General features: G+C 50.1%; 1 protein-coding gene across 1 annotated transcript in view; it reads right to left on the reverse strand.

The window, feature by feature from the left end:
• Cdh5 (cadherin 5) overlaps positions 1-8,165 on the reverse strand; it is a 41,278-nt gene that overhangs the window by 31,599 nt on the left and 1,514 nt on the right. The gene's annotated exons all lie outside the window — the stretch shown is intronic.

Here is an 8,165-nt window from a genome sequence, read left to right on the forward strand (position 1 = left end):
AGGAAGGGATGGGTCGTGTGTATCACAGGACTTTCCTAAACTCTAGTAACATCATCTCCAGACCATTGGTGCCAGATTGGCCTCAATGAGGGCTGGGCTGTCTGTGCTGATCTTAGCACTCATGATCCTTGCCTTTCAGCTCCTCCAAGTCTGTCCTAGAAGGAAGTGAACCCCAGCGTCCTAGAATGGGTGCCCTAAATAAAGGTGCTATGTGCCTAAGGGAGACTCTGTATCCTCAGGCCACCATTAACAAAGGGGTCTGCCTAGACAATGCCAGGGGCTCTAGAAGTAAGATGCCAGGTAGGAGAAGGCAATGAAGGTGGGGGAGGGAAGCCGAAGGCCTGCTAGGCATCTGGTCCTGACTCAGGGAAGTGACCCTTGCCTCCCCACCTTGCAGGCATGGCTGGCTACTTGAGTCATTTCCTGATTTGCTCGGGGAAGAACTGCCAGGCTTGGGTTTTTCTGTTCTGCCTCAAGTAAAAAGTGACTAGGAAGTAGAAACGAGATACAGTAGGAAGTGAAACAGAGGAGGGAGAGTTCTCAGGCCTGGGGTAAGCAGAGGACAGGAACCTAAATGCTATGCTACCGGGGGTGAGCACCTCCTGGCTGTAGGATTCAACTCGGCGGAGGGGCACAGCTGTGAGTCAGGGAGGCCTGTCCTGGAGTTCCTCTCCACACTGGGACCAACAGGAAGATAAGAAAGTGGGAATCCCATTAGAAGAAGCAGCTATGAGGAGGAAGCAGCCAGCAGAGACCGGGAGGCCACAGGCGGCCTTTCTGAGATGGTTTTATTGTATTTTGTAGCACTGGGGGTGTAACCAAGGGCCTCGTGTGTGCTGGGCAAGTGCTCTATCACCAAGCAACACTCCCAGCTCTTTCAAGAAAACTATTTAAGACCTAAGTATAAGAAGGCTAGTAGGAGAAAGAGAATTTCAGCGTGTAGCTCCAGGAGGAATGAAGCCCCAGTGTAGAAGGGCAGTTATCATGACTGAGGAAATGACGAAGTCTCCTGGGCCAGATAGAAATGAGTTGCCTTTAATCCCAGCACTTGGGAGGCAGAGGCAGGCAGATTTCTGAGTTCGAGGCCAGCCTGGTCTACAGAGTGAGTTCCAGGACAGCCAGGGCTACACAGAGAAACCTGTCTCAGAAAAAAAAAAAAAAAAAGAAAGAAAGAAAGAAAGAAAAAAAAAGAAAAAGAAGAAATGAGTTGAAGGGCCAAGGCATTGAAAAGAGGCTACGTCAGTGTGACAGGTGGATAATGTCCTCCAAATATCCATGACTTATACACTAGAATCTGAAAGGTCACCTTACAAAGGGACTCTTGGTGGATATACTTAAATGGACTACCCAGGATAATCCCTGGGTCTTCTGGAGACAGAGGGAGAAGGATCAGATTAAAAAATAAGATGTAGCTTACTGGTGGGGCAGGCCAGTAATCCCAGCTACAGAGGTGACTGTGGCAGGAGCTGTCTCAAGATCAAGGCCTTCCTTGGCTACTGGCTGACTTCAAGGGCAGCCTAAGCAGTCTGGGGGTCGGGGAGTGTTCCTGTGTCACAAATAAGGACGTAGCTCTGTTGGTAGACTGCTTGCCCAGTATGTACAAAGCCTGAGTTTAACTCCAGCACCATGTAAACAGATGGCGGCATATGCCCATAGTCCCAGCATTTGGAAGGTAGAGGACCAGAAGTTCAAAGGTCACCCTCAGCCACATAGGAAGCTGGAGGCCAGTCTAGGACTCAAAAACAAAAACAAAAACAAAACCAGAAAATGTAAAGAGAGGGCTCCAGATGTGGTTCTATAGTAGGGCACTTGTCTCCAATATGTGAAGGCCTAGATTCCAGCATCACAAATGATGTAGTCAGATGAGGCCGGGGTATGCTGAGAGGCTATCAGCTGAGGGATGTAATGGCTGCAGGAGCTGGAAGAGGCCTGGCCATGAGCTCCTTCTGAGGCCTGTAGAGGGGTTACAGCTCTGACTTTAGCCCTCTGAGAACCATCCCAGACTCCTGGCTTTCAGAACTGTAAGGCAGTACATAAATCAACACATGCAATCAACCCATGCGGCTTTAAGCCCTCGGATCTGTGGTAGCTTGTCACCATCATTGGAGGATCATGGCTTGCTTATTGTGCTCATTCCTGAACACACAATCCTTAAGTGGTGTCGCCTGTAATCTCAGGATTTGGGAGGCACAGGTAGATGGACTGTCAGAAACTTGAGGCCGGTGAGAGCTACTTCACAACATCCGGTCTCCAAAGAGCAGTAACAATAGTACCTAGCGCAAGCATTTTCATAGAATTTGTGTAGGTCAGTTTTTCTCCTAGGCTCTCCTCCTTGCCCTCACTAACCTCTGCACTGGGCCACAGAGCTTCTTCTGGGACTCCTAGCCTTGGCCTTGGCCTCTACTTGGGTTTGGTTAAAGATGTCCAGTGGGTGCTCTAGCAATGGGAGGAGAGAAGTCGACCACTCCTTCCCCGCTCATTCCTCTGGTCTGTCTTTCCCTTTGTGGTTGCAGCCCTACAATGTATGCCAGCCCCTAAAGGGCAACCTCTGTGGGATTTTGGCTCTGGGCTCTGGACTCTACAAGTGTTTCCCTTTTGCCTCTTCAACCCTAGAGTGATAATAGCTTCCCCCCATTGCTAGTCTCTGGGCGCCTCCATGGGTTGCTTGGTCCCTGCCCTACTGCTCCCAGACTTCACTGCAAGTCCCTTCAAAGAGCCCACACTGGACATTGAGTTCCCTCAGGGGACTCCATATGACACACTGAGCAAACACGATTTCTTTATGGGACCTGTTGGAATGAGAGACAGGTTCCGAAGGCTGACAACAGCCACCGGCTATATGAGGAAATTATTATTATTTTAGACTTCAATGAAGCAGAGTTCACTGGCTCACAGGGGACACTAGCCTGTGGGTGGGCTTTGGCTGGCCACATGGAGCTATCAAAGATGCAGAGCTGACCTTCTGCTCTGTGTCCAGCAGAGGCCTTGCTGTGAGCCCTGAAAAGAAAGCCTCTGGCCCATGAGGTCGCCTGCAACTTCCCAACCTCTAACAGGAATGGCTTTTGCTCTTGTGGTGTCCTGTACAGCAGAGGACAGGGAGGTCTGTTCACTCTGTTTCTTGTCAGTCAGCTGTTGGTGAGGAGGGAGGGCCATGGAGTGTGGGCCGTGGGACGTGGGATCTTGTGAGGCTGAGTCCTAGGGTGTAAAGTAGGCTGGCCTCCCCAAGCGTGCTATCTGATTTAAACCTTAGCACAGCTTTGAGGCAATTACCAATAGTCCCGGTCTGCAGATGAGGAAGAGCAGGCTCTGTGGAAGCTCAGACTGAAGCAGCCTGTCTCGAATCACCTCTCTCTCTCTCTCTCTCTCTCTCTCTCTCTCTTTCTCTCTCTCTCTCTCCCTCCCTCCCTCCCTCCCTCCCTCCATCCATCCATCCATCCCCGCCCCCCCCTCTCTCCAGCAACACTTGTCATAGTAACAGTTCTCAGTGCTTGGCTTTTGGAGATACCCCATCATCTAAGTTTCACACTCTCCCCAGCGTGTGTAGGGTGTAGAAATTCTCATTCCCATTTTGCAGATGAGGAAGTCTAGAGATGGTCCAGCACACAATCTTCCCTCTTCTAAATTCCGATTGACTATATACAGCCTCAGAGGGACCAGGGGGACTTTTCATTCCAATAGCCACACTTAATATTACCTCTAGTGTTAGCAATTTAGCAGCAAGGAAGGGTTTTGTAGGACAGCCATCATCCTTTCCTCCTGTCTAGGGATGGAAGCTAGGATGGCTGTGGTCTCTCTGGAGGCCAAATCTCCTTAATGTTTAGCCACTGCTCAGGTGATGCTGTCTCTATCCCCTCGCTTTCCCTAGCAGAGTCTTATCTCTCTTGGCCCTTCTTACTAGCTTCAGAAAGGCTTAGAATGTCTCTAGATGGAATCAGGGCACCGAAGATGTCTGAAAGGCTTGAGGAGATTCCGTGCTGAGCATCCCAGCTCGATAGTTGGGAACCTGTGTGAACACAGCAGCCAGGGGACAGGAAGGGCCTAGTGGCTCAGCGGTGGGTGTGGGGCACTCAGTGGTTGCCTGTATCCCTTGTCACCCGGGAGCTGTGATGATGCCCTAACTCTGGGAGCATGCTGATGCTCTGAGAGAAAAATTCCAAACAGATGACAGAGCCTGCTGTGCCCTCAGCCAGTCTAAGAATGCCAAGTAGATTCTAATTTTGAAGACAAAGACTGCCCTAATGGTGAGCATACACAGAGTTCAGACAATGGGTACTTACTGTATCTGAGAACCTGAATATGTCTAAACTCAACCATGCCCTGGAAGGTCAGGATCTTTGAGGCTCTTGGAGTCTCTACCCAGAGTAGCCATGGGCCAAGGTGCCAGAAATGAGATACCTAGGCCAGAATCTGGGGACTGAATGGGACAGGGCAGGGCCCCATGGCTCTAACTATTGCTCTCTGGATTCCCTTTGAGGCTCCAAGCATAGTCCTAACTATGAGACCTTAATTCCAGGACATCCTATTCCCACAGGGCTTGGTCACACCACACCACTTCCCTGAAGGAAGCCAGGAGAGGACAAGATTACACAGTTGATTACCTACTAGCACCTATCTTATATAGGCCTTTGTGCCTATGGACCCAGGATGTAAACCACACCAGATAAAAAAATTCAGTGTGAGCTGGGAAGAAAGGATTTGAGAGGCTGTGAGAGGGTGTGTGTGTGTGTGTGTGTGTGTGTGTGTGTGTGTGTGTGTGTGTGTAGGCAGAACTGGCATGCAGCCCGAGCTCCAGGAGGGAACTCTGGTTTTGTTGTTGTTTTTCTCATTCACCCACTGTGGGACATGAAGCAGAGTCCCCGTTCCCTTTGTCTTTATAGCCCATCTGTCCCTAGCACTTGGCCTCAAGAGGTTGTGAGATGGGTTCAACCTTGAGTTCTACAGATTACTGGTTTTGAGTCCAGCTGAAGGTGTGTGTATGTGTGTGTGTGTAGGAGCTGGAGTATCTCTGGGGCTCCCTGGAACTAGGTTTTGGCTTTGTAGCTGAACAGATGTAGGGAATTTGGCTCCGGTTAGAGCCCCTCAGCGGGGCATAAGGCCAGTGTTTTGGGTTTGTCCGCCCCTGACCACAGGGCCTCAGTTAAGCCTTAGGTTCTAGCTGCCAGGTTCTGTCTGTTTGAGGAGGGTATCTATCTATCTATCTATCTATCTATCTATCTATCTATCTATCTATCTATCTATCTATCTCCCTGGAGTCTCATATCCTTCTAGAAGCTAGTATGAGCCCCAGTGGCCCTGTATATAGGCATGTTCCCACAGCAGTTCCGCAGAGCTGACTCCCTTACCTCCTTCCTATACAGGGACCTGTCTTCTATCCACCCTATGGTCTTCAGTAAGGACTTGGGGCTGGATCTAGCAGGCTAAGTGGAGCCCCAGGGCGGGCCTCTGAGGATGGAATGCTCAGCCCTACCCCAGCCCCCTGCAGACTGTGGACTCCAGCCTGGAGGTCTGGGTCAGGGATGAGAGGCAGGGCGATGGGCGGAGATGGCTCAGAACATGTAGGGGGTGTGCCTGTGCTCAGTTGCTTTGGAGCCTGAGCTCTGTGTGTGGCCCTGGGCAGCTCTCAGCCTGCCTACCCCACATTTTGAGCTTCAGCTAGGACAGGATTTGGATCTAAAGGTACATGCACCCCCAACTCCTCCTCTTCTTGAGCCCTCCATGTTTTGGGTTTGTCTGCCCCTGACCACAGGGCCTCAGTTAAGCCTTAGGTTCTAGCTGCCAGGTTCTGTCTGTTTGAGGAGGCTATTAGATATACTGGAGGGCTCCAGGGTGAGGTCAGTCCCTCCAATTCTTCTATCTTCTACCTTCCTACCCCATTTCCAGCCATGAGGCATCCTAATGGTTTCTAAAATGCACAATGCTTGTCCTATACCCAACGTGCTGGAGTGTCCTTCCTAGTTTTGCTCTCTGAGTGAGTGCAGCCCCTGGCCACCTCCTCCATGAAGTCTTCCAATTGCCACCAACTCCCAGCCCAGCCTCTGCTTCATAGTCTGAGCATCCTCTTCCCAGAAACATCCAGGCTCCAACTCTGTACTACAGCCTAATGTTCAGATACATGAACTCAAGGTAGGTCTGGAGTCTGGTGGCATAGGATACCCCTGTGACTCAGTCTCCTATCCTGAAACTGCTTCTGGGTCTCTCTTCACTCACAGGGCTTAAAAACCATGTATACTTGCAGACAGCACCTTGGGTGTGTTAGAGCAAATGCTACCCATGGTTTAACTGAACAAAACAAATAAAGCTCTTGCTTATTCCCAAATAGCCCCTCCAACAGCCATCCTATTGCTAGATCCCTCTAAAATCTGATCTTTTAGGACAATTAAATAATTTTCCCTTCAGGTCTTCAGAGAGAATACACATATCCCTGAGCCGTGAGCCTCTTAAGGCAAGGCTGCCAAGTTAGAACTCACAGGCTGTTGCTACTCACCTCTTCCCATACCTGCGGCAGGCATCACTAATCAATCACACTGTTCGTTTCTCTGTAATACAACTTTTGAGATAGAGACTTCGAATAGAACCAAATCTTGTTTGCAATTTGAAACTGATTTGCTAGGTCATTTAAACTAGCTCTCTGTCTCCTCTGGGGAGGCCCAAGCATCAGACAGAGGACTCTTTCAGCCTCCTCTGAGCATCCTGACTTGGGGTGGGTTGGTGGAGCAATTGTGGGGCATTACAACAAGGTCCACGTTTGTTTGAGCCTGACCTGTGGCTCATGTGCTCTGTGGTCTTGGGTCTGTGCTTTGCCCTCTCTGGGCTTCAGTGGCTGCATCGGTAATAAAGGCAACAAACACTGAATCCCTGGACAGGAGGACTAGAATATACACAGTGAACCCCAATATACACAGACAGCGCTCCCAGATATGTGGGTATCTTGACCTCTTCCTCTTTGGTCTGTGCCTTCCACCGGCTGCCTCACATCTGACCTAATTTCCTGGTCTTGCCTTAGGCTCATCCTCCCATTTCCCTGCTCTTCTCCAGGGGTAAATGACATTCACCACTATCCGTCCATCCCTGAGCCCCATTTCTCCCTCCTGGCCTGTGCATCTGCCAGGCAGTCAGAATCATCCTCTGACACCCAGAGAGACAGGAGACCAAGGCTGAGTTTATGGGAGCTGTGCGAGTCTTCCCAGAATTCCAGGTTCCCACTCTTCCTTCAAGAAGTTCTCTGTAATTTCTCCTCTCAATGCCAACTTAGAGCAGGGTTATGCTGAACTTTTTATATTTCCCCAGTAGAACCAGTCTCTTAGGGCAGTTCCCGGTTTATCCTTATCCTGGCTGTGGTGGTCTAAATTGTATATGATTGCCTCTTCTCTAAACTCCAATATAGAGTATGGCTATGGGGTCAGCCCTAACCCTTTCCCACTTTATACTATGTGACCTCATGTCTGGCTAGCCTCTCTGGATTCCAGAGGTCCCATCAGTCACTTGGGAATTATTCATGTCAACTGACGGGGTGCTAAAGAGGTGATGGAAGCAACCAGAAATGGTCCACTCAGTCAGGGGTTGAGATTTTTGCTAGAACGGTGGCTAGTGTCTGTTGTCTCTGAGGTTCCCGTGCAACTATGACTCATCTAACTTTGGGAGAAAAAAAAGTATGGCCCTTCGGGCTTCCTGCTCTATGTCCGGTTCTTGTTTAGCTGCACAATGGTCAGGCTGAGACTACGGGGTGGGCAGGTTAACCCCTTCAAGGTACTGGGAACTTCTTCTAGCTCCTAATTGTGAAAAGTTAGAATTTGAAGGACTGCCCTGAGGATCAGCTGCCCCTGGCCCCTTGGGGTCACCTGGTACTTTCCAGTCCGCAGATGGCTGGGCTCAGGCCAGATGCAGGAGAGTTGTGTGTCTTTCTTGCCCACTGGAGGACAGCTAATTGTTCTGGGCTGTCAAAATCCTCTCTGCGACTCAGCATTCAACCCTGTTCTAAAGGACCCAGAACCCACCAGCCTCCCAGACCCTTCAAGCTTCCGACCTTGAAGTCATCCCCTGTTATTAGAGTCTTGCTTGCCTGCCACATTCCTCCAGGCGTAACTAATGAACACAGATGCCTGGAGGAGCTTGCAACAGGGGTAGCTAAGTATATGGCCTCTTACTTCAGCCCTTCCTTTCACATG

This window comes from Mus caroli, unplaced genomic scaffold (genome assembly GCF_978045245.1).
Source record: "Mus caroli unplaced genomic scaffold, Mus_caroli_1 scaffold_10, whole genome shotgun sequence".
NCBI lineage: Eukaryota > Metazoa > Chordata > Mammalia > Rodentia > Muridae > Mus > Mus caroli.